The sequence below is a fragment of the Hemiscyllium ocellatum genome, chromosome 4, assembly GCF_020745735.1.
Source record: "Hemiscyllium ocellatum isolate sHemOce1 chromosome 4, sHemOce1.pat.X.cur, whole genome shotgun sequence".
Taxonomy (NCBI): domain Eukaryota; kingdom Metazoa; phylum Chordata; class Chondrichthyes; order Orectolobiformes; family Hemiscylliidae; genus Hemiscyllium; species Hemiscyllium ocellatum.
Window position 1 is genome coordinate 56501221 of NC_083404.1, and position 26982 is coordinate 56528202.

A 26982-nucleotide genomic window follows, 5' to 3' on the forward strand; every position below is an offset into this window, starting at 1 on the left:
GTAAATGTTTTGAATCATACTTCCTATTCATTTGCTATTGATCACAATAAGCCATTTAATAAATATTAAGAACTGTTCACTTTTCCAGCTCTGGCCTATTGTGCATTGCCCTTCCCACAGCCCATCATTGACAACTTCTCTTCAGCCATTTAGGTCTGAGACTCTCAAATTGCTTCTCTTACACCCCAATACCTCTCCAGCCTCCTTCATGACATTTCTTAAAACTCAAATTCTTCCATTAAACTTTGGATCAGACATCATAGCAATAGGATAAGGCAGAGTGTAAGATTTTGGAAACACAAGATGGACACTTGTTTATTCAAAAGTAATTGTAAGGTTGTTAATTTAAGTGGCACAAGTTCATATTTGATATACTCACGAAATAGGCAGGAAGTGACCACCCAGGGAACTTCCCTAATACCAGCACTGTCTCTGTCTCAAAAGAAAACTTTACATAAAGCAGGCTGAGAGAGGAGAAAAGAGGCTGAAACGTGAGCCCTTCTGACCCTCACTTTTGTATGAATTTTGTCCTGGCCAGCTTGGAGTGTGCACTGCCAGGAGTGAAGCAAGTTCAATTTTAGTTAAACTCGACCCCTGAGCTCGCCCCCCTGTCCCATCACCTTCCCGAGTGATTAGGGCATGTGGTGTTTTCTATTTCTCTCTAGCTCCACTTCTTAAGCAAAAAAGGCAAAGAAAATTTCATTGATTAGGTAAGCTGCTTTGTACCTTTTAACGATTATTTTTATTAATAAGTCTTTTTAAATTACCAATTTATTACTTCTGCCCTGAAATTAATGTTTACTGTGGACTGTTGTTACCTTTCCTAAATTTGTTCAGCAGTCCCCTGAGTGGCCCCATGATGTGATAGTCCTGAGGTAGAAGTTTCTCTACAATTTTGAGGAATAGTTGAGCAGGCTCAATGTTTGTCCTATTTACTATGGTCCTATGAATATTGCTTTCTGTGGCTTGGGCATTAGCTTTTATCTAATTATGCCCTGAGAAGCACCTTATATAAAACACTGATAAAAACAGGTTTCACTTATATATTGTAGAATTTCTTTGAAACGTTGACAGAGTATTTAAACAGGATTTCCTGGCCACTAATGGGAATGCATTGCAGATCCTTTGGGACTCAGTGACCTTCCTGCCTGAATTAAAAATGTGTACTCTGCAAAGTGAAACTGCATGCCAGGAGAGTATTAATCAAATCCACCCCATGTAATCGAAGCTGTAATTTTATATGTCATGTAGAAGCATACTCTTTGCTTTACAATCTTTGTTCCTGATGTCAACAGATGCAACACATGGATAATAGCAATGGCAGTGATTCACATAAAGATATGCTTTCAGTATTGGAGCCCAAAACAATATTGATTTAAATTGTATTGCCTGACAGGGTAAGATTTCAGTTTTTGCATAATTCAAAACCTATTGTGGTGAAATTGTACATGTACTTTCAATTAACTTGAGGTGTTTAGTATTTTTGTTCAACAATTGATTTATTTTCTCAACTTCTAATTTGTGCATCTATTCACAACACTCTTGCCCACCAGATCAAACTAACCTTTACCTTTGTGGATCGTTCAAGGTGGCAACAGAGTAGGATGCTCATGTTGGAGCTCCTCTGCTCTGCCTGTTCTTTCTCTTTCATTATCTTTCTCTCTTTTTTCTTCTTCTCTCACCACAGCACAAGAGGTGAATACTGGTGCAGCAACGGCTGCAAGTCCCAGAGCAATGAGCTCTGGTACAGGCTTGGGCAGTGAGCCCCAGGGCACAATGGGGAAGCAGCCCCAGAACAGGCTTGGGCAGTGTGGCACAGAGCACTATGGGGAAGTAGCCACAGAACAGGTTTGGGCAGTGTGGCCCAGAGCACTACAGTGGAAGCAGCCGCGGTACTGCGCTTGGCAGTGAGCCCCAAAGCTCTATGGGGAAGCAGCCCCAGTACTGCGCTTGAGCAGTGAGCCCCAAAGCACTATGGGGAAGCAGCCCGGTACTGCCCTTTGGGCAGTGAGCCTCAGAGCATAATGGGGAAGCAGCCCCGGTACTGCGCTTGGGCCATGAGCCCCAGAGCACTATAGAGAACCAGCCCCAGTACAGGCTTGGGCAGTGAGCCCCAGAACACTATGGGGAAGCAGCCCCGGTACTGTGCTTGGGCAGTGAGCCCCAGAACACTATGGGGAAGCAGTCCCGGTACTGTGCTTGGGCAGTGAGCCCCAGAGCACTATGGGGAAGCAGCCCCGGTACTGTGCTTGGGCAGTGAGCCCCAGAGCACTATAGGGAAACAGACCCGGTACTGCGCTTGGGCAGTGAGCCCCAGAGCACTATGGGGAAGCAGCCCCGGTACTGTGCTTGGGCAGTGAGCCCCAGAGCACTCTGGAGAAACAGCCCTGGTACTGCACTTGGGCACTGAGCTCCAGATCACAATGGGGAAGCAGCCCCAGAGCAGCGCAGGGGAAGCAGCCCAGGAGCATTGCACATGCAGCGAGTCCCAGGCGGAGATTGACATGGGGGAGGCAGTCTTGGCACTTTGCCTTGGAGCAGCTGAGTGCCGGTACAGAACAGTCTGGGGCTTGGAGCAGAGTGGAGATGGCTTCGGACTGGGACCTGGCACAGGCGTTCAGACCATGTGTAGAGTCCCTGCACTGAGCTGCTACACTGTAATGTCTATTTGAAATTTCCTATATTATTGTAAGGTCAACTCTTTAACGTTGTCCTCTTTTTAACTTATTTTTCAACTCTGTAAGTAAAGCAACTACTTTTATACCTCTGCCGTTTCCAAGAATTGTACCGAAGTACTTGTACATAAGATGTTGTAATAAGAAGGTGGTCATTGTAAAAGATTTTCACTGTGTTTTTACCATGGAGTACGTGCGACAATAAAATTGTTCCTCAGTGAGTTAAAGTCATTAATGTGTTATGTTAAGTGAAGTTTCAAAACATCATTCATCATTTATAGTAGTTCAATCCATCCTGACATGTTGCCAGTTATAGTCATTGAAGGACAATATTAAACATAATCAATTTCCACCCCTAGCGATTTATAATTTATTCTAGTACAGAAGGCATTTTCCTCTCATTCATTCTTGGGATATTGTCAATGCTGAACATTTATATTCCATCTCCAACTGTCCTTGAGAATGTGATAGAGTATGTACCTTATGTTACATTCTTCTAATTTCCAGTAGAATCATGGAGTCATAGAGATATAGAGCATGGAAACATAAATCTTTCCTGGACCCTTTCAAGTTTAACATCTGTCCTAGAGAAGGGAAACTAGAATTGAATGCAGTATTCCGAAACTGGCCTAGCCAAAACATCATTCATCATATCGCTGAAACTCAAAATGTAATGGCTTTTACTTTGTTTTCCTTTGTTTACCATATTTACCCAAAGTCTTATAGCTTGATTCATAGCTCCTTGAAAGTGGAGTTGCAGGTAAGTAGGATAATGAAAAAGGTGTTTGGCATGCTCACCTTTATTGGCCAGAGCATTGAGTATAGGAGTTGGGAGCCTTACAGGACATTGGTTCGGCCAGTTTTGGAATATCGTGTTCAATTTTGGTCTCCCTCCTATTAGAAGGATGTTGTGAAACTCGAAAAGAAAGATTTACGAGGATGTTGCCAGGGTTGGAGGCTTTGAGCTAAAGGGAGAAGCTGAATAGACTGGGGCTATTTTACCTCAAGGTAAAATATTTTAGGGGCGGCACAGTGGTTAGCACTGCTGCCTCACAGCACCAGAGACCCGGGTTCAATTCCCGACTCAGGCGACTGACTGTGGAGTTTGCACGTTCTCCCCGTGTCTGCGTGGGTTTCCTCCGGGTGCTCTGGTTTCCTCCCACAGTCCAAAGATGTGCGGGTCAGGTGAATTGGCCATGCTAAATTGCCCGTAGTGTTAGATAAGGGGTAAATGTAGGGGCATGGGTGGGTTTCGCTTCGGCGGGTCGGTGTGGACTTGTTGGGCCGAAGGGCCTGTTTCCACACTGTAAGTAATCTAATCTAATCTAAAGTAATCTAATCATGAGAGGATTTAAAGGTTTATAAGATCATGAGGGGCATGGATAAGATGAATAGCCAAGACCCCTGGGTGGGGGAGTCCAAAACTAGAGGGCATAGGTTTTAGGTGAGGAGTGTTGTGAGGAAAATCACCAGTCTCGGAGTCAGAATCGGGATTCAATGACAGAGTTTATTGTACAAAGAAACTGGAGCTCCAGGGAGAGAGAGAGACATCTGGCAGCATGCTGTTAGCCGTGAGCCTTCCCTCACCCTGGGAGCACATGTCACGATATTTTATACATTTCATGGTACAATGGCCCAAATATTGAGTCCTTGTTTGTGCAGCATGGTTTGTTTACAGAAAACATTACAGAGTCATTGTCAGTTTCAGGGGAATGTTACAGAATCATTGTCAGTTTCAGCAGCTAAGCAGAAGTCCATTGCTGCAGTAATTGGTGGTGATCGTTCTTCCTGAGAAGGAAGGTCATTTTCCATTACTGCAAATCTAAGGTATTAACACTTGTATACAAGCAGTCTCAGGTAAGGGGTTAACGTTTCTATTGAAGGTGGTGGCTGGACTCAGGCACTTTGGCGGGTGGTAGACGTTACTGATGTGTGTTCTCTCCTTCACCCGCCTTAAACTAATTATCTTTGTTCTGTGTCTATTGTGTTGGTATCCTGTTGGCCTGTATCTGTGTATGCTTCGCTGTACTTTCCCATGTAATGGTTCAGTGGCCATCTTGTGTAATAAGTGACTAACTTATGGCTCAGTAGCCAGCTTGTGTCTGTGACCAACTGATGGCTCATCTTGTGCCTGTGTGCCCTGTGTCAGCATGCCCCGTGTCAGCACTCCCACTTCAGCGGGAAAAGACATAAAAGACACTTAATTTGCAACCTTTTTGTGCAGAGGATGGTCCATGTATAGAACGAGCTGCCAGAGGAAGTGGTGGCGGCTGGTACAATTACAACATTTAAAAGGCATTTGGATGAGTATATGAATAGGAAGGGTTTAGAAGGATATGGGCTAAATGCTGGCAAATGGCACTAGATTTATATAGGATATCTGGTTGGCATAGATAGGTTGGAACAAAAGTTTCCGTGCTGTATGACACTATGACTCTACGAAAATACAAAGTTTTCTTTTCGGAATGTAATCAAAGCAACGTTTTGGGGTCAGCATTCAAACTAGTCTGATCCACCATACCATTCTAAATGATAATGTTAGAATCCCTACAATGTGAAAGCAGGCTATTTGACCCATCAAGTCCACACTGACTCTCTGAAGAGCATCCCACCCAGACTCATCACTGGATTTATCCTTGCATTTCCCAAAACTAATCTACCAGTCTGCACACTACAGGCAATTTAGCATGGCCAATCCATCTAACCTGCACATCTTTGGACTGTGGGGGGAAACCGGTGCAGCCAAAGAAACAGGGAGAATGTACACACTCCACATAGACAGTTGCCTGGGCTGGAATTGAACCCAGGTCCCCAGTGCTGTGAGGCAGCCATGCCACCCTAAACGGAGCAAGGAACACCAAAGCAATTAATGCAAATATACTCAATCATAAATTGCAGCTTTTATAATGATTTGGAATAAGTTAATACAAAGTCATGCAGTACTCTGTCTCTGCATAGCTTTCTCCAGTCCTGCAAAAATTCCAGGCCATTCTTCAAGCAGTTCTGTGCAGTGTGCAATGTTCAGTCAAATGTATCATAAACAGAAGGAATGTTGCAAATTGAAAAAGGCTCAGGTTTTCATGTACAAGAATAATAAGCCCATAGAAAGCAGAGAGCAAAGCCGTGGATATGAAAGTTGAATGAGACAATGGTCATTGTATTCAGAGGAACACTGTGCCAGCTTCCAGAGTATGGCTATTTATGTAGCAGGTTAATTGTACTGGAGCCTGGTGTTCTTTGTCAGTTCAGAAAAGACTGTTTAAAAAGCAAATGTGGATACTGGGGTAGAGATTAATGAACATGTACCTCATGGGGTGCAACAGCATTTTCCTTTCAGTTCTCCTCAAAAACTGCTCTCCTGCCTTCACAGTTAGGAATGCTATTGCTTTCCAACACATTTCCCATTCAATGCATCTTGGAGACTGCTATTGAAATAACAGCTGGGAGCAAAATGGCTGTAACAAAAATTATTACAGCCAATCAAGATGAAGGTGAAACAGATGCACAATTATACCATGTACAATACTACCAACAATGATATTTGGTTTGAATTTAATTTGAACAATTTCTGATGCTTCACTGAGCTTTGCAACATGTATCCAATAATAGGAGCACTTTTCTATGTCACAAGATGGGGTGCAGCATGAACTCTGTTTCTGAATATCAGTCACACATTTTCAAAAAGGTTGTGCGTTGTTGTGATATTCAAAAATGATATTTAACACTTAATCCATTTTTTGAGGTATACTCAGCATAGTTCATGGAACATAGAATGTACAGGGCAAAAACATTGAACATATTGTAAAGAAATGGGAAAGATCTCCATTTTGTGCAATAATGTAAAACACGTGAGTGAGTAGACAATTTTTCAACTCTTCCAAAGAGGTTAAGATCTATCTCATCTTTTTCTAATATGGAATAAATATGAATACTTGAAAGAAAAACCCTGGTCTTTATATTGTTCTTTTCAAAAGGTCATCATGTCCCAAAACATTTCTGAGCTAACTCGACAAAAGCTGGTAACCTGTCACCCTTTATTTACAAATGGAGAGTTCTTGATACTGATCCACCTCCTCAGAGCCATCCAGCTCCCAGAATGAACAGAACCCCTGACACTCTTCTTTAAACCTGTCAGCCAGGGCTCCCTGATTGGACCAGGTTAATAGCCCCAATCAGAAAACTCATATTCTGAGGTCCAACTGGCTGACCTTGTCATAAATCACTGCAATTTCACAGCCCTTAAATTACTTTTGAAGTTAGGACATGAAAAGGTTAACTGACATCACAAGGTAGTCTCTACCCAACAGGATACAAAGGATGCTCCTGTGAGGAGCCAAGCAAAGTTATGAATTGTGTCGTATCAGCTCTCCATGTGTTCACCCCAAAGTTTGCAGAAAGTACCCATGTTATTGTTCTTTGTATTATCAGCATTTAGCTAACAATCTGATCACACCAAAATTTCCTGGCATGTTAAATGGAAAAGACCTATATAGCATTATGTACTGCTGAGACAATCACTATATTTTTCCTTCATTTTTCTCACTGTTTTTTGTTTGGGAATTATGAGCTAAAGTTGAGAATTAAATTTTGAATGACTGCTTTTTTTTCTACAAAAAAGTGGAGAGAACAAATAAAATCATATTTGTTTCTGGGAACTGGCCTAGAAACATGATGACAGGTACATTTTTATTCGAAGAACCCTGCAGACTTTCTGACACCTACGGCATGTTACACTCAGGGACTGACACAACATCTTTGCCCTTTGTTGCTTCAGCCAGAATTTAAACTTTCACTGTACTTCTATCTTGCCTGGTTGTTCAGTGCAGACGTAAGTTGGCAGCAAGGTGGATCTGTGGTTAACCCTGCTACCTCATTGTACCAGTGACCTGGGTTTGATTCCAATCTTGGGTGAATGTCTGTATGGAGTTTGCACACCCTCCCTTTGTCTGTATGGTTTCCCCCTGTGCAGATCAGGTGAATTGGCCATGCCAAAGTGTCCAGGGATGTGCAGACAAGGTGGATTAGCCATGGGAAATGCAAAGGGCTGGACTGTCAGGCACTACTCTAAGTCAATTTAGACATGCAGCAAGTGCCAGCAGCAAAGGTGAAAAACACTCTGTACGAGCTTCAACCAAATGACCATGTCTCAGTGAAATAGACCTCAGGCAGGTAAAGAAAGACATTATTCAGTCAGGGGGAAATAACACAGTACGTCAAGGGCATCATTTGATATCAGTCCAAGGGCTTAGACTTGTGCAGCCAGGATCCAGAAATACCTTACACTAAGTGGGCCATGGTAAATGTTAGTTACATTGAGTCATGGAGATGTACAGCACAGAACCAGACCCTTCAGTCCAACTTGTCCATATTGACCAGGTATCTTTAGTTAATCTAGTCCCATTTGCCAGCACTTTACCCATATCCCTCCAAACTTTTCTCAATTCAAATACCCATCCAGATGACTTTTAAATATTGAAATTGTACTAGCCTCTACCACATCCTCTGGCAGCTCATTCCACACACGCACCACTCTCTGCATGAAAAGGTTGCCCCTTAGGACTCTTATATCTTCCCCCATCTCATCCTAAACCTATGCCCTCTAGTTCTAGACTCCCCAGCTCTGGAAAAAGATCTTGTCTATTTACCCTATCCATGCCCCTCATGATTTTATAAACTTCTATAAGGTCACCCTCGAAAAGCTTCAGTAGATTTGTCAAGCATGATTTCCCTTTCATAAATCAATACTGACCCTGTCACTGGGGATTGGTTCAATGAAATTCAATGAGGTTTTGGGGGCCACTGCTGTAGTAGGAAGTCAGTTCTGGATACTGGAGACACCCAGCGTGGAGGCAGAGTGAACAGTAATTTCAAAAGGGTGGACACTCAATATGTTAGTTGGGGAAGAGACAGTAGTACATTGGTGGATGTAGGTTACTGTGAGAGTGCAATGCATCGTCATTCACTGCTACCCTTGATTCAAGGTGGGGACAGCACGATACTTGGCATGGCTATCCCTGTGAAATGAAGTTTGTAATTAAAAGATTTGTTTGGAAATGTGCAGTAGCTCAGTAATGATGGGCTTGACAGGGACTGTAAGGAAGAAAGGAACATAAAGGTTCAGTGGAGCCCTTGATTGCCAGGTTCAGCCGACGTCTCTCTCTGCTAAACGTGGCTAGTGTTGCTTTAGATTCTCATATGAATCACAAATGCAGTTTGGAAATGGAATATGGCTGCAACTATAACCAGAGTGCATGCAGTTAACTTACATTTCCGAGCACACAGGATCTACATGTAACCAATGAGAAGTCCTTCAGGTGCCAATTGCATCAATCGGGGTCCTTTCTAGAATAGATTGAAGTCATCATAGGATAGTCAGCATGGCTTCATGTGAGCAAGGTCTTATTTCACAAATTTGATTGAGTTATTTGAGGAAATGATGAAGGTAATTGATGAGGATAGGGCAATGGATGTGGTCTAAAACACTCAGCAAAATTCCTCATGGTAGGCTGATCCAGAAAATTAAGTCACATATGGGATCCACGGTGAGTTGGTAAGTTGGATACATTGGGTTGGTGATTGAAGATACAGGGTAGTTGTGGAGGGTGTTTTTTCTGGCTGCAGGTCTATATCAATGGTGTTCCACAAAAATCAATGCTAGGATCTCTATTGTTAGTAACATATATAAATGATACGGATGAAAATCTGAATGGTCTGATTAGTAAGTCTGCAGATGACATTAAAATTGGAAGAGTTGTGAATAGTGAGGAAGGTTATCAAAGGATGCAGGAAGATATAAATCAGCTGGAAAGATGGGCAGGGAAATGGCAAATGTAGTTTAATCTGGACAAGTGTGAGGTGATGCATTTTGGGAGGTCAAATGCAAGTGGAAATTATACAATAAATGGCAGACTCTTAGGAGCATTGATATACAGAGAGACCATGATGTGCAAGTCCACAGCTCCATGAAAGTGGCAACACGAGTGCTAAAGGAATTGATAAAGAAGTCATATGGAATGCTTGTCTTCATCAATTGGGACACTGAGTGTAAAAGTTGACAAGTCATGTTGCAGCTGTATAAAACTTTAGTTAGATCACATTGGGAATATTGTGTGCAGGTCTGATTGCCACACTATAGGAAGCATGTGGAGGTTTTGGAGAAGGTGCAGAAGAGGGTTACCAGGAGGTTGCCTGGACTGGAGTGCATTAATTATAATGAGAGGTTGGACAAACTTAGATTGTTTTCACTACAGCGTCAGAGGTTAAGAAGCAACCAGGGTGGAACTGTCAATTACTAGAAGTCAAAGGTTTAAGCTAGAAGGGGAAAGTTTAAAGAAAATGTGCAAAGTAGGCTTTTAAAGAAAAATTAATAGGTGCCTGGAATTGATTGCCAGGGGAGGTGCTAGAGCAGATATGATAACAATATGTAAGAGGCATTTGGACAGATGCATGAACAGTCAGGAAATAGGGAGAGACTGACGATGTGCAGGCAGGTAGAATTAGTTTAGAATGGATCATAGTTGGCACAGACATGATGGGCTGAAGGGCCTGTTGTTGTTTTGTACTTCTCTAAGTTCTAAAATGTTGATGTGTATTTACCCTTACACTGAGCCTGATGTTTAATAAGAGGCAATTATGTATCTTAGATGTACTATAACTAGCTACTAAGAAATATGTAATAATCCTTTACTGTTTCATCAAGGCAGGCCCTATCTTTTGCGTAAGATGGTATCAGATCCAGCAAGAAAGATGGCGATGGCAAATCTTCCCAAGATATCCCAGATGGTTCTGGCAGGAACCATCATTTACAATATTCTGGCAGTGCTGCTATAACTTTACAACTGTTCCTGGTGATAAATAGGTAAATACAACAGCCAATTGTGCACGGCAAGGTGCCACAAACAGAAAAATGAGATGACTGACTGTTTCTGACAGCGGAGAGTTGGCTGGAACACTAGGAAAGTTTTGTGCCTCTCTTCAGATAGTGTCTTGGGATCTTTTATGTAAATTTGAACTGGCAGATGATGCAAATTGGCTTAACGTCTTATACAAGAGACAGACTGCCAAATGTAGCACTCCCTCAGTGCTGAGTTGTTGTGTCAATCTGGATTGTGTTCAAACTCTGGAGTGTGAGGACAATCATCTGACTTGGGAGCGCTACAAACTGATGAAATTGGAGACTGGAATTAACTGAAATGTTTGGTGGGAGATATTTACTATTGTTATGCTCTAATAGATATAAATGTGATGGAATAATTGACATTAATAATATTTATAATTGAGCTGCCATTTGTACCACTGTACACTTAAGGAAATAGCTCTTGTTATTGTGTGGAATTTACAAACAGGTCAACTTGTTGAGACTTATAAATTCAAAAGTAAATCGTGGCATGTTAGGTCAAACCTAACAATGAATATGAATTTTCTCATCACATATTTATCGGACTATAACTATTGTAATTAGGAACCTCCAACATGAGTGCTAAAGGAATTGGGAAAGAAGTCATATGGAATGCTCGTCTTCATCAATTGGGACACTGAGTGTAAAAGTTGACAAGTCATGTTGCAGCTGTATAAAACTTTAGTTAGATCACATTGGGAATATTGTGTGCAGGTCTGATTGCCACACTATAGGAAGCATGTGAAGGTTTTGGAGAAGGTGCAGAAGAGGGTTACCAGGAGGTTGCCTGGACTGGAGTGCATTAATTATAATGAGAGGTTGGACAAATTTAGATCATTTTCACTACAGCGTCAGAGGTTAAGAAGCAACCAGGGTGGAAATGTCAATTACTGGAAGTCAAAAGGTTTAAGCTAGAAGGGGAAAGCACTCCAATTAGTTTTGGATTCTGCTATTCTCAGTTGACAACTTTTCTGCATCTGAGTCAGAACGATCCTTAGTCCCATTTGAGAACTTGAGCATGTGGAATATTGGAGCAAAGAGTCCAGGCTGACAAATGTGCACAATGTAATATCAATAAGTAGATCCCATGGTCGCACCCAGAGTGGGCACCACTGCAGATGCAGTTGGCTGAATTCAATTATATGGCATCCAACCAATTAACAAAATGGAGGCACGGGCCCAGACAATCAAGTAGACAATAGTCAGGATGGCATCAATCTTTGTGTCAAGAGAAAGGAGTACATGCCATTTTTAAATGACAGTAGAGCTGTCTGCTGTCACAACACAATGGTTTATAATGCAAGAACTGTCATTTTGCAAAGAGCAAGAGCCAGCAATTCCTGGATGAAGACTCAACAACTCCCAGAGCAACATCCACAGCAAAAGCCAAACCTTCCAAGCAGGTGACAGCAACTCCTAGAGCAAGAGATACCTCGCAGAGCAAGAAGGAGAGTAAGGGAAATCTTGAGGACACAATGGAAGAGGGTCAATCAGAACCTCAGATCTGGAGTTGAGTAAGCCATTGAATGTAGATATGGGAAGGTGGTCATCAGGCAGGCAAATGCTCACATACATTGCAAATTGAAATGTTTTAGATACTGGATATACTTTGGAATACATTTCCCACTTGTAAAATAGGTGTTATCGGAACTGAGCTGAAAATGTGTTGCTGGAAAAGCGCAGCAGGTCAGGCAGCATCCAAGGAACAGGAAATTCGACATTTCGAGCATAAGCCCTTCATCAGGAATGAAGGGCTTATGCCCGAAACGTCGAATTTCCTGTTCCTTGGATGCTGCCTGACCTGCTGTGCTTTTCCAGCAACACATTTTCAGCTCTGATCTCCAGCATCTACAGACCTCACTTTCTCCTCATTATCTGAACTGACAATTGGTCATCTAGGATCTTTTAGTTTGCTTTAGACACCCATCACCAGAAACCACAACTGTAGTTCCTAAACATTTATATTGATTTCTCTATGGAATAAGTTGCAGATTTGGAATTCATTATAAAGATTGCTTATATTCCACACCAAAGATAACCCGTTAAAGTGGTTGAGTGTAGCTTGAAGAAACAAGGCCATTTAACCCTGTATTTTCCATTCCGTTAGGTCATGATGTGCCCCAGGGGGTTCTGTTAACTCTCACCCAACAGCAATTGGTAGCAATTGCTTCAGTAGATGGTGCAGCAAGTACTAACATCCTGGACCCTGTTCTCAGACACACCAACAAACTTCAACATCCATTCTTATGATGAAAGATTTTTGACCTCAGACATTAATTCTATTTCTCTCTCTGCAGATGCTGCCAGACCTGCTGAGTTTCTCTAGTGTTTCCTGACTTTACTTCAGCACCCAATTATTTGCAGCCTTTAGAACCAGCTGGTATGTCTGAGCTGTTGTTATTCAAGTTACTCAGCAGTTAACCAACAAAGGATAATTAAACGTAACAATAAATCCCGAGGGCTTGGATACATTGTTTCATCATGAAGCAACTCCTACCCAATAACACACACAGAGTGGCAATTTTCCCCATGGACTTCAGGACCTGCTGCCATGGTTCATGGAGGTCAGATGCCCACCCTTTGTTGGGAGCAGACTGGCATTTTGCCCATAATTTTTTAATTTCCCATAAATATACCCTATTCATAAAAAATACCTCATCACAGCAGTACTGAGAGAATACTTGAGGACCCCTCCACTGAGTCCATATGGGTAGAACTGAGAAAAGAGTGGAGATCACTTTGATAGCATGTATCATAGGTCCCCCAATAGTAAGCAGGAGATTGAAGAACAAATATGCAAAGAGATCACAAATAGCTGCAAAAATATTTTGGTTGTAGTAGTAAGAGGTTTTAACTTTCCTAACATTGGCTGGGATTGCCATATTGTTAAAGGTTTGGATGGAGAAAAAATTATTAAGTGTGTTCAGAAAGAATTTCTCACACAGTATGCATGATGGCCCTACCAGAGAAGAGTCAAGACTTGACCTCCTCTTGGGAACTAAGACAGGGCAAGTGATGGAAGTGTTAGTGGGAGAATACTTTTGGACCATAATTCCATTAGTTTTAAAATAGCTATGCAAAAGGTTATGTCTGGTTCACAAGTTAAGGTTCTAAATTGGGTCAAGGCTGATTTTAATGGCCTTAGACAGGAACTTTCAAAAGTCGACTGGGGGAGGCTGTTGGCGGGCAAGTGGACATCTGGTAACTGGGAAGCTTTCAAAAGTGAGTTAATGAGTGTTCAGGCCTGGCATGTTCCTGTCCGAGTGAAGGGTAAGGTTGGCAGGAGCAGGGAACCCTGGATGACTAGAGTTATTGAGGTCCTGGTCAAGAAAAAGAAGGAGGGATATGACATGTATAGACAGGTGTGATCAAGTGGATACCTTGAGGAGTATAGAGAGTGTTGGAATACAGTTAAGGGAGAAATCAACAGGGCTAAAAGAAGACATGAGATGACTCTGGTAGAAAAGTTAAAGTAGAATTGAAAGAGATTGTACAAGTACATGAAGGATAAAAGAGTAACTAAGGAGAGAATAGAGCCTCTTAAAGATGAACAAGGTTGTCTATAGGTGGAGCAACAAGAGATGGGTGAGGTCCTAAATGAATATTTCTCATCACTGTTTACTGTTGGGAAAAGCATGGATGCTCAGAACATGGGAAATAAATAGTGATGTTTGAAGAGAGTCCACATTACAGAAGAGGAGGTGCTGGAAGTCTTAAAACACATTAAGGTAGATAAATCCCCAGGACCTAATGAAGGGTATTTTAGGACTTTGTGGGAGGTTAGGGAGGAAATTGTGGAGTCCTTCGCTGAGATACTTACATCATTGACAGTCATGGGTAAAATGCCCAAAGATTGGAGGGTGGCTAATGTTGTGCTGTTATTTCAGAAAGGCTGCAGGAAATGCCTGGGAATACCAGACCGGTGAGCATAACATCTGGTGGGTAAATTGTTAGAGGGAATTCTGACAGACAGAATCTACTGGCATTTGGAGAGGACTCATTTCAGATAGTCAGTATGGCTTTGTGCACGGGAAATCATATCTCATGGATTTGATTGCGTTTTTTGAAGGGATGACCAAGAAAGTAAATGAGGGCAATGCGGAAACACTGTCTACATGGATGTTAGCAAGGCCTTTGACAAGGTACCGCATGGTGGGTTGATGAGTAAGGTTAAATCTCATGGGATCCAGGGACAGCTAGTCAATTGGATACAAAATTGGCTTTAATGTAGAAGATTGAGGGTGGTGGTAAAGGTTGTTTTGAAACTGGAGGCCTATGACCAGCAATGTGCCACAGGGATCATTGTTGGGTCCACTGTTATTCATCATTTATATAAATGATTTGGATGAGATATGGCTAGTAAGTTTGTGGATGACGCCAAGATTGCTTTTATAGTGGACAGTGAAGAAGGTTATCTGGGAATACAGCAAGCTCTTGATCAACTAGACTGGTAGGCTGATGAATGGAAGATGGAGTTTAATTTAAATAAATGCAAGGTGTTGCATTTAGGTGGGTCAAACCAGGGCTGAACCTACACAATCAATGGCAGTGGTCTGGGGAGTGTTATAGAACCAAGAGATCTAGGAGTACTGGTTCATAACTCCTTGAAAGTTGAGTCACAGGTAGACAGGGTGGTGAAGAAGGTAAAAAAGCCCCAACTTATTCAGCCTTAACTCAAAAGCTCTAGTACTGCATCGTCACGAAGAAAAATTCAAATGAGAAATAATAAACCTTGAGACTAAGGACAGGCTTTCAATCCTTGAAGCCAGAAAGAGATGGGGTGAGAAAGGGAAATAATTGGGTGAGTTTGCTCTGGGGAGATACTGTCCACCTTGTCACCACACCACCAATTAGATGCTGGATGCATTTTCCAGTGTTTAAGGTGAGGGAATTTAGAGACACAGAGGGGGAGGTGGCAGTTCTTTGCCTCTGAACTCCCTGAATCCCCTCTCTTCATGAGAGGTAAAAGAAAATCAAAGAAAAGCCCTAAGCTTTTTTATGAGTATATTAAGAGTAAAAGGATTACCAGGGAACTGGTAGACATATTAGAAACCAAAGGTGCAATCTGTGTGTGGAACTTGAGGAGTGGGTGACGTCTTAAATGCTTCTCATCTTAATATTTCTCATCTGTATTCACAAAGGAGAATGGCATTGCAGTCAGGCATTTTGTTTGGGATGCTGAGCTTCTATAACATGTTAAGATTAATAAGGAGGAAGTATCAGCTGCTTTAGCAGGCATAATGGTGCATCAACCCCCAGGTCGTGCCTCACTAACTTAATCTAGTTTTTTTGAGGAGCTGATGAAAATGATTGGTGAGGAAAAGCAATTGATGTTGTCTACATGGACTACAAGGTTTCTTATGGCAGACTGGTACAAAAGGTGAAATCACGTGGTAACATGGTGTCAGTCAGCTGGCAAGATGGATACAGAACTGGCTTAGTCATTGGAGATAGACAGTAGTGTGGATGGATGATTTTTGGAATGGAGGGTTGTCACTCATGGTGTTACACAGGGATCACTGTTGGGACATCTGTTGTTTGTGATTTTCATAAATGATTTGGAGGAAAACATAACTACTCTAATTATTAATTTTGTAGACAACACAATGATTTGGTGTAGTTGCAGACAGTGAGGAGGATTGTCAGAGGATACAGCAGGATGTAGATCAGTTGGGGCATGGGAAGAAAAATGGCAGATAATGTTTAATCTAACAATTGTGAGGTGATGCATTTTATAGGTCAAGTACAGATGGAAATTATACAGTGAGTGGCAGAAGGATATTGATATGCAGAAGGATCTAAGTGTACAGGAAGGGACATTGACTATAAAGATAGACAAACTGCTGAAGTTTTATAGAACTTTAGTTCAGTCACACTTGGAATATTGTGTGCAGTTCTCATTCACCACACTACCAGAAGGATGTGGATGCTTTTAAGAAAGTACAGAAAATGTTTACTGGGATGTTGCCTGGTATGGGGAATTTTAGGTATGAAGAAAGGTTGGATAGACCGGGTTTGTTTTCACTGGAATGCAGGAGGTTGAGGGGTCACCTGATAGATATTTATAAGACTGTGAATGGCATGGACAGAATGGAAAGTATGAGACTTTTTCCCAGGGTGAAGGAGTCAACTACTAGAGGACACAGGTTCAAGGTGTGGGGTAGGGGGATATTTAAAAGAGATGTGCAAAACAAGTTTTTCACACAAGGGGTGATGAGTGCCTGGAACATGCTGCCAGAGGAGGTGGTGGAAGAAGATACAATAGCGGCATTCAAGCAACACCTGGACAATATATGAATAGGAAGGAAATGGAGGAATACAGATCCTGTGAGAGAAGGCAGTTTTAGTATCGAAGGGTAAAATGTGTCAGCGCAGCCTTGGAGGTCTGAAAGGCAGAGCAATGGCAGATGGGATTTAATCCTGATAAGTGATATATTTTGAGAAATCCAATAGGGAAGGATATACACAGTGAATGATAGGTCCATATGGAGTATTGAAGAACAAAGGGATATTGATGTACAAATCCATAGATCCATGAAGGTGTCAGCACAGGTAGACAGGGTGGTAAAGAAGGCATATGGGATGTTTGCCTTCATTAGCCAGCGTGTAGAATATAAGAGCAAGAAAGTCTTGTTACAACTTTATAAAACATTGGTTAGGCCACGTATAGAATATTGTGTTCAGTTCTGGTCACCACACTGAAAACAAAAAATTCTAGAGATTAAAACAAGTTAAATAATATCCATTTAAAGAAAGCAAGCTAACGTTTTGAGCTAAGATGACTCGTCTTCAGAAGTAAAGTGAAGTGTGGAGGGGGCAATATTTCTGCAATGGTAATGGGGAGTGTTGGAGTGCTGGGGGAGAAAAGATGTTGGCAGTTCAGATCAAGTGATTGGAATGTGAGAATGGCAGAACAATGGTCTGTCTAAGTGCCAGACTAGAAGAGACAGTCATACTGAGGTGGGGGAAGGTAAGAGAAGGTGACAGAGAATGTAACAAGCAAACCTAAAATAAAGCGAAGACATGGGTTAACAATTTAAAGGTTTTAAACTCAATGCTCAACCCAGAAGGTTGTAAACTGCTGAGTTTGAAGATGAGATGTTGCTCCTCCAGTTTGCACTGTGATTTGCTGGAACACTGCAGCATGCCAAGGACCATCAAGTATCGAGAAGTGTGGTGCTGGAAAAGCACAGCAGGTAAGGCGGCATCCAAGAAGCAGGAAAATCGATGTTTCCGGTGTTAGCCCTTCATCAGGAATGTAGAGGGAGCAGGGGGCTGAGAGAAAGGTAGGAGGGTGAGCGTAGGGATGGGAAGAAGATAGCTGCAAAGGTGATACGTAGATGCAGGTGGGTGGTGATTATGATAGGTTGGTGGGTGGGGTGGAGGAGATAGGTGGGAAGGAAGATGGACAGGTAGGACAATTCAAGAGGGTGATGCTGAGTTGGAGTGTTGGATCTGGGATGAGCTGGGGGGGGAGGGGAGATTTGGAAACCGGTGAAGTCGATGTTGATGCCATTTGGTTGAAGGGCCCCAAGGCGGAAGATGAGGCGTTCTTCCTTCAGATGTCAGGTGGCTTGGATTTGGCAGTGGAGGAGGCCTAGGACTTGCGTGTCCTTGGAGTGGGAGGGGGAGTTGAAGTGGTCAGCCACAGGGCAGTGGGGTTGATTGGTGCATGTGTCCCAGAGATGTTCTCTGAAATGTTCCACAAGTTGGTGTCCTGTCTCCCCAATGTAGGGGAGACCACATCAAGAGCAACGGGCATAATAGATGATGTATATGGATATGCAGGAAAACCTCTGTGGGATGTGGAAGGATCTTTGGGGCCTTGGATGGAGATGAGGGGGGAGGTGTGAGTGCAGGTTTTACAGCTCTTGTGGTGGCAAGTGAAGGTGCTAGGTGTGGAGGGTGGGTTAGTGGGGGTTGTGGACCTAAGAGGGAGTCATGGAGGCAATGATCTCTGTGAAACACAGATAAGTGTGGGGAGGGAAATATATTTTTGGTGATGGAGTCTGATTGTAGGTGTGGAAATGAGGGAGGATGATGCATTGTATTTGGAGATTAGTGGGATAGAAGGTGAGGACTGGGAGGTACTCTCCTTGGTGCTGTTGGAGGAGTGGGGTTCAAAGGTGGAGGTGCGAGAAGTGGAGGAGATATGCTTGAGGGCATTGTTGATCACGTGGGGAGGGGAAATTACAGTTTTTGAAGTAGGAGGCCATCTGGGTTATTGCTGAGGCTAAACGCCAGCTCACGGACACCTCCTCCTACTACCCCCTTGACCATGACCCCACCTCCCACCACCAAACCATCATCTCCCAGATCATCCACAACCTCATCACCTCAGGGGATCTCCCATCCACTGCCTCCAATCTCATAGTCCCACAAGCCCGCACCGCCTGTTTCTACCTCCTGCCCAAAATCCACAAACCTGACTGCCCCGGCCAACCCATTGTCTCAGCCTGCTCCTGCCCCACCGAACTCATTTCTGCATACCTTGACACAGTCCTGTCCCCCTTAGTCCAAGAACTCCCCACCTATGTTCGGGACACCACCCACGCCCTCCACCTCCTCCATGATTTTCGCTTCCCTGGCCCCCAACACCTTATCTTCATCATGGATGTCCAGTCCCTGTACACCTCCATCCCCCATCATGAAGGCCTCAAAGCCCTCCGCTTCTTCCTTTCCCGCCGAACCAACCAGTACCACTCTCCTTTGACTGACTGAACTGGTCCTCACTCTTAACAACTTCTCCTTCCAATCCTTCCTCTTCCTCCAAACCAAAGGAGTAGCCATGGGCACCCTCATGGGCCCTAGCTATTCCTGCCTCTTTGTTGGATATGTGGAACAGTCCATCTTCTGCAGCTACACTGGCACTACCCCCCCATCTTTTCCTCCACTACATTGATGACTGTATTGGCGCTACCTCGTGCTCCCACGAGGAGGTTGAACAGTTCATCCACTTTACTAACATTTTCCACCCCGACCTCAAATTTACCTGGACCGTCTCAGATTCCTCTCTCCTCTTCCTAGACCTCTACATCTCTATCTCGGACAACCGACTCAACACAGACGTATACTATAAACCGACTGACTCCCACAGCTACCTTGAGTACACCTCTTCCCACCCTGCTCCTTGTAAAAACGCCATCCCATATTCCCAATTCCTTCGCCTTCGCCGCATCTGCTCCCAGGAGGACCAATTCCAATACCGAACAACCCAGATGGCCTCCTTCAAAGACCGCAATTTCCCCTCAGACGTGGTTGATGATGCTTTCCACCGCATCTCCTCCACTTTCCGCTCCTCTGCCCTTGAACCCCACCCCTCCAATCACCACCAGGACAGAACCCCACTAGTCCTCACCTACCATCCCACCAACCTCCAGATACATCAGATCATCCTTTGTCATTTCCGCCACCTCCAAACGGACCCCACCACCAAAGATATATTTCCCTCCCCACCCCTATCAGTGTTCCGGAAAGACCACTCCCTCCGTGACTCTCTTGTCAGATACACACCCCCCACCAACCCAACCTCCACTCCCGGCACCTTCCCCTGCAACCGCAAAAAATGCAAAACATGCGCCCACACCTCCCCCTTCACTTCCCTCCAAGGCCCCAAGGGATTCTTCAGTATCCATCAGAAATTCACCTGCACCTCCACCTACATCATTTACTGCATCCGCTGCACCCGATGTGGCATCCTATACATTGGGGAGACAGGCCGCCTACTTGCGGAACATTTCAGAGCACATCTCTGGGACACCCGCACCAACCAACCCAACTGCCCCATGGCTGAACACTTTAACTCCCCCTCCCACTCCGCCAAGGACATGCAGGTCCTTGCCCTCCTCCATCGCCAGACCATGGTAACATGACGCCTGGAGGAAGAGTACCTCATCTTCCGCCTAGGAACCCTCCAACCACAAGGGATGAATGCAGATTTCTCCATCTTCCTTGTTTCTCCTCCCCCCACCTTTTCCCAGTCCCAACCTTCAGACTCAGCACCACCTTCTTGACCTGCAATCTTCTTCCTGACCTCTCTGACCCCACCCCCTCTCTGGCCTATCACCCTCACCTTAACCACCTTCCACCTATCGCATTCCCAATGCCCATCCCCCAAGTCCCTCCTCCCTACCTTTTATCTTAGCCTGCTTGGCACACCCTCCTCATTCCTGAAGAAGGGCTTATGCCCGAAATGTCGATTCTCCTTCTCCTTTGATGCTGCCTGACCTGCTGCGCTTTTCCAGCAACACATTTTTAAGGCCATCTGGGATGTCCAGGTGTGGAATTGCTCCTCTTGGGAGCAGATACAGTGGAGGCGGAGGGCTTTGGAGTAAGGAAGGGATAGCATTTTTACAGGAGCAGGGTTGGGAGTGTAACCAGAAGATGATCTATTCCCCGTATCCTATGAAGAGGCAGGCAAAGCCAGGGTCCAAGCAGACGCCCATGGCTACCCCTTTGGTCTGAAGGAAGTGGGAAGATTCAAAGAGGAAGTTGTTGATGGTGAGGACCAGTTCAGCCAATTCAGTGAGTGTGTCAGTGGAGGAGGAATGGTTGGGCCAGCAGGAGAGGAAGTAACTGAGAGCTTGCAGGCCTTCGTCAAGTGGATGGACAAGTATAGGGACTGGATGTTCATGGTGAAGATGAGGCACTGTGGGCTGAGGAAACGAAAATCATGGAGGAGTTGGAGGACCTGGGTGGTGTCCTGAAAGTATATGGGGAGTTCATGGGCCAAAGGGTACAAGACAGTGTTGAGATATGAGGAGATAAGTTCAGTGGGGCAGGAGCAGGCAGAGATGATATGCTGACCAGGGCAGTCAGGTTTATGAATTCTGGGTAAGAGGTAGGACTGGAACAGTGTGGAGTTCCGGGACTATGAGGCTGGTGACTGTGGATGGGAGGTCCCCTACATTGATGATGCTGGGGATAGTTTGGGAGATGATGACTTAGTGATGAGAGGTTAGATCGTGGTCGAGGGGGCAGTAGGAGGAGGTGTCCGTGAGTTGGTGCCTGGCATCAGCAGTGTAGAGGTCAGTACACCAAACTGCCACTGAACCCTCCCCATGTCCGCTGGTTTGATGGTGAGGTTTGGGTTGGAGTGGAAGGGGTGGAGGGCTGCGCATTTCAAGGGTGAGAGGTTGGAGTGGGTGAGAGGGGTGGACAGGTTGAGGTGGCCATTGACATGACAGCAGTTGGAGATGAAAAGGTTGAGGGTGGATAAGAGATCAGGGCAGGGTGTCCAAGTGGATGGAGTAGTTTTGAGGCAGGAGAAGGGCTTCTCGGAGGGTGGGTGGGAGTCACAATTGAAAAAATAAGCACGGAGGCAGAGGTGGCAGGAGAAAAGTTTGATGTTGCACTGACCTACCACAATCACACCCCCCCCTCATCTGCATCCCCCTGTTGGCCTTCTCAGTTACCTTCCCACCAGCCCTAACCCCACCTTCCTATTTATCTCCCCTTCCCTCCTCCACATTCCTTATGCAGGGCTTATGCCCAAAACGCTGACTCTCCTGCTCCTCGGATGTTGCCTGACATGCTGTGCTTTTCCAGCGCCACCTTTTCCAACTCTGACTCTCCGGCATCACTTACTCTTGAGGACAGACAAGTGGGCGTGTGAGAAGGTGCTGTGTTACACTGACTGGCTATAGAAAAGTCAGGGTCATGCGCATGGACTGGAGGTGTTTTGCAAAGAGGTTACCCAGTCTGCATTTAGTTTCACTAATGTAGAGGAGGCCACATTGGGTGCAGCGAATGCAATACACAAGATTAGAGGAAGTAGAGGTGAAATGCTACTTCATCTGGAAATACTGTTTAGACCTTTGGATGGTGAGCAGGGAGGAGGTGAAGGGTCAGGTTTTGCATCTTCCACAGTTATATGGAAAGGTGCTGTGGGAAGGGGTCCCGGGGGGTTTGGGGAGGGTGGGGGCAAGTGTTGATGCACAAGGAATGAACTAGTGTGTCCTGGAGGGAATGATCCCTGCGAAATGCAGACAGTGGAGTGAGGGGAATATGTGTTTGGTGGTGGTGATCCCTTACTATCCCATAGCACCCACCGCTTTCCATCCTCAGATCCCATCCCTTGAGTTATGCTGTCTCCTTCCCATTGGTTCAGACTCATCCACCTATCACATGCCTCTAACTTATTGACCCTGGACTAGAGATTTAGGTAGCATTAGGTTTTGTATTATCTCATCTTTTGCAGAACTTAGTTGGTACCAACCGGTTCTGATCGGCTCAGGCCAGTACCTGAACTCAGGTGATTCCCAGTTCACAAGCTGTTTTTCCCTGTGTGTGTCAGCAGTTTTACACTGAGTATTCCCAGTAGTATGTCAGCGGCTGGTACCTCTCTTTCTCAGCATCCTCCTGACTAACAGCTTACTCTTCAGGGCATCCAATGGTGAGGAGTTAGATCCTCTTAGAGTCAAACAGAGCCCTTCAGCCTACCATGTTTATGTTGACCTACATCAGCAAACTGCACTTAATCCATTTACCTGCCCTGTCCGTAGCCCTAACATTTTAGGTGCTCATTCAGATGTTTCTTAAATGTTGAGAGATTACCTGCTTCCGTAACCCTCTGAGGCAGTGCATTCCATATTTCTACCAGCCTGGTTGGTACACACCTGGGGACCGTTGCTGAACAAACAGACCGAGGGCTGCAGGTGCCCAGTTCCTTAAACATGGAGTCTCAGTAGACAGGGTTGGAAGAAGGCGTTTGGTATGCTTAGTTAGGGCATTGAGTATAGGTGTTATAGAATTCATAGAATCCCTACAGTGTGGAAACAGGCCCTTCAGCCCAACAAGTCCACACTGACCAACTGAAGACCTCACCCTATTATCCTATTATCGGCTTTCTCTTCCTGTCAAGTAAATGAGTTCAATTTAATTGTTGCCTTTAGCTATCAGACTTTTACAAACTTGTATGTATTATGGACCACAAAAGGCAGTCAATACTTTACTGTAATGTAACTCTTACTTACAGGGGTGGTATGGTGGCTCAGTGGTTAGCACTGCTGCCTCACAGTACTTGGGACCCAGGTTCAATCCCAGCCTTGGGTGACTGCCTGGGTGGAGTTTGCCCATTCTCCCCATATCTGTATGTTTTTTTTTCTGGGTGCTCCAGTTTCCTCCCACAATATAAAAATGTGCAGGATAGGTGAGTTGCTCATAATAATTCGCCCACAGTGCTCAGGGATGTTTAGGTTAGATGCATTAGTCAGGGGTAAATGTAGAGCGGTAGGATAGGGAAATGGGTTTGGGTGGGATACTCTTTGGATGGTTAGTGTGGACTTGTTGGGCCAAAGGGCTTGCTTCCACACTGTAGAGATTCTATTCTAGATAAGAAGAAAATCCTTAGGGCAAGCAGCCAGTGACAACTGCAGAAACCAACCACTGCAGAAGCAGACACTATATCAAGGATGTGGTGATGTCATCGAGAGAGAGAGTAGAGTGCTTGGCCAGTGTCAACTTTTGTTAGCAGCATCAGTTTTTCTGACCGGGTATTTGCTTTTATGTTCTGTGACTACTCGGAGAGTGTCGGAGACCCTAGTGGATGTACAAATACGTTCTAGTTAAGTTTGTGGGAAAGAATATAAGCTCTGGTTTGCAATAAAACATATAAGCTACACGTATACTGTTTAATATCTTAATAAAGTTATGAGAATTGACCCTTCTCCTCTCTGTACACACCATCAGCCTCCCATAGCTAGCCATTGCTGGACTCAAATAGGCTCTAAAAAGGTTCTCTCCACCAACCATCTTTGGGACCTGAGGTTCCTTGACTCTGACTGACTGATTCTGGAGAACAGGTTTGTCAGAGTTGAGGCCTGTGATAGGCCAGGAAACCAGCTGAAGTCTTGAAGAAGGGTTACATCCAAAACATTGACTTCTCCACCTCCTGATGTTGCCTGGTTTGTTGTGTTTTTTCAGCCTCCTGCTTGTCTCTCTTGGATTCCAACATCTGCAGTTTTTTTTTGTCTCTAACAAAATGTGTCACCTAGATCTTAATAAACAAATTGGTGTACAATCTGGTGAGATTTCTCAGTGGTAGGAGCACCGAGCACAACTCTTGCCCTCCACCCGTGATACAATGAGCCAGAGAAAGAGACAATCTCAGCCTCCAATTCTGTCTTTACTGATACTGCCTGACCTGGCAGTACCTACATTACCATGGCACCCAACTCAGTTTCATTTCTTTTGGTTTGGGCATGAGTTAGAAATTAGGTGTTTAATATTAGAATTATAAATGATAGGCCATTCAGCCCACCACTGACTCTGAAAGATCAGTCCCACTCCATTGGCATGAAAATTCTTTCTCTTCAATTCTCTAGCCATTTCCATTTTGAAGGCTACTTTTGATTCTGTAATACAAGCTATCAAATTCCAAATTCAAACCATTGTACAAGACTTTGTCCCCAGATAGATACAGATTGTGATTTAGCCATTTCTGTAGACCCTGTGTGCTGTGGTACTGACCTGGATGGAGTGTCAAGGCTCAGGGAGGGCACTGAATTACCATGGACAGTCAGGTGTCCTTGGTGCCTGGTCTGCACCTTAGCTTGTTGACCGCACAAGCTGCCAGGAAATCTAGGCTGGAAGTTAATATCCCCCTAGTCCTGTAGGTAGTTCAGGGGTGGAGAGGCTGTTTACCTGAGCTGAATGGAAACCCTTGCACCTACCTGACTCCCTTGCTCTATTCATGCTCTGGGTGTGAAGGATTAGAAGGTAGCCTTCCCAACTGAGGGCAATTGACATAATTTCAAAATCACTGAGTTAGACTAGCGCCATGTTGGACAATCACAAAGAAAACTTTGGTGGGCGTGCTGGCTGTGCACTGGGGATGTTGGGATGGTGGATTGTGTGTATGAGGTTTCCTTGCAGTCATGCACTCCAAGGGGCATGGCATTGGGAACAGAGTATTCCTCAGGAAGCCACATTCACGCTCCTCTTGTTGGACAGTTCCTCCCTGGTATTGCCTTCCTTCCACTGTGAACACTGATTTCTGAGCATAGTCTTTCCAGCCCAATTGAATCAAATGAATTTCAAGTTCGGCCTCAGAGAATAAGCCTTACATTTGTAAGGAGCCCATAGATACTTAATTTTAAACAAAAACATCATTTGCTGTACACAGTTGATCCATTCCCATCTTAAGGAGGTAAAACATCTCTCCTCTCAACGTTAGGAACTGAGAAGTAAAGGATATGGGACTTCACAAAGAGAGTTGGAATCCCACCCAGCTTCATCCACTGTGCATTTGTACATGCAACATGGGAAGAGCAGAATCAAAAGTTTAAAACACAGAAGTAGGCTGTTAGCAGTGGTTGTTATAGGAATTCAGAATTAATTTCACTGATTTCCTCTGTGGCTAGAGCTTAGCCTTCTATTTCAAATAGGGCTTATGCCTGAAATGTTGAATTTCCTGTTCCTTGGATGCTGCCTGACCTGCTGCGCTTTTCCAGCAACATATTTTCAGCTCTGATCTCCAGCATCTGCAGACCTCACTTTCTCTATTTACTGAAGTTTACCTTGGAAGATGTGATGATTTGTGCCAGAGAAAATTGCTATAGAAACACAATCCATCTCCATCAACTATTTGCACAAATCAGTTTCTCCTTATGTCTCTCCTCACTCTCGATGACAATGTCAAACTGATGACCGCTTGTCTGAATTTCTGATCTCCTCTCGACTTTCCAGCTAGAGGGACACCTGCCCCCTTATGGTGGAGATATTGTGGTGCAGGAGGTAACACTGCTGCTGAGCCAGAAACTCCTGGATGTGACAGCCATGGAAGATGTGTTCATATTCCGGTCAAATAGGTTGTCTACCAACTTGTAATTCTTGCCGAAGGCAGGAGATCAGAACGGGAGAGGTTCCTGGTCAGCCATGAGTCATGAAGAACATTGGAGCTTCCACCATCACTATCCATAGCTCCCAGCTACAACATGCAAAAGTACCAGAGAGAATTGTCACGGACCACCACCACAAGAACCATCTATGTATTTAACACTTTGTTTTAAATCTCTAGTTCTTCCCTATTCCAGTGGGAACAATTCCAGTATCGCAATATGACCTATGGCTCTATAATTTCAACTTGTGAATCTGCTCGGAGCACTCTCATAACATGAAATAAGGAAATTTCATTAGATGGAAATCTTAGATTATGTTAGCTATTGTTGTATTGTCTGTAAACAATGAGGAATTCATTAGCCCAGTTATGTGGAAGTGGGCCATGTACATGGTTAATGCTGGTGGGTCAGGACATGTGTAACATGACACAAGCCCATAAGCAGTCTCCTAGCCAGACAGCACTGGTTAAAGACAAAAGGCTATAATCTTAACAAACTTTTGCAAATCTAATCTATGAGGGCTAGAAGACAATCAGAAATTGGAGAACCCTATTGGACGAATAGAAAAATG

The 26982-nt window shown here is 44.2% G+C and overlaps 1 long non-coding RNA gene across 1 annotated transcript in view; it reads left to right on the plus strand.

Moving 5' to 3' along the window:
- Positions 1–474: 474 nt before the first annotated feature.
- The window catches only part of LOC132815381 (uncharacterized), a 63534-nt gene continuing 37026 nt past the window's right edge, over positions 475–26982 (plus strand). Inside the window, exon 1 of the long non-coding RNA XR_009644643.1 lies at positions 475–710. This is a non-coding gene — a long non-coding RNA (uncharacterized LOC132815381). The remainder of the gene's footprint in view (positions 711–26982) is intronic.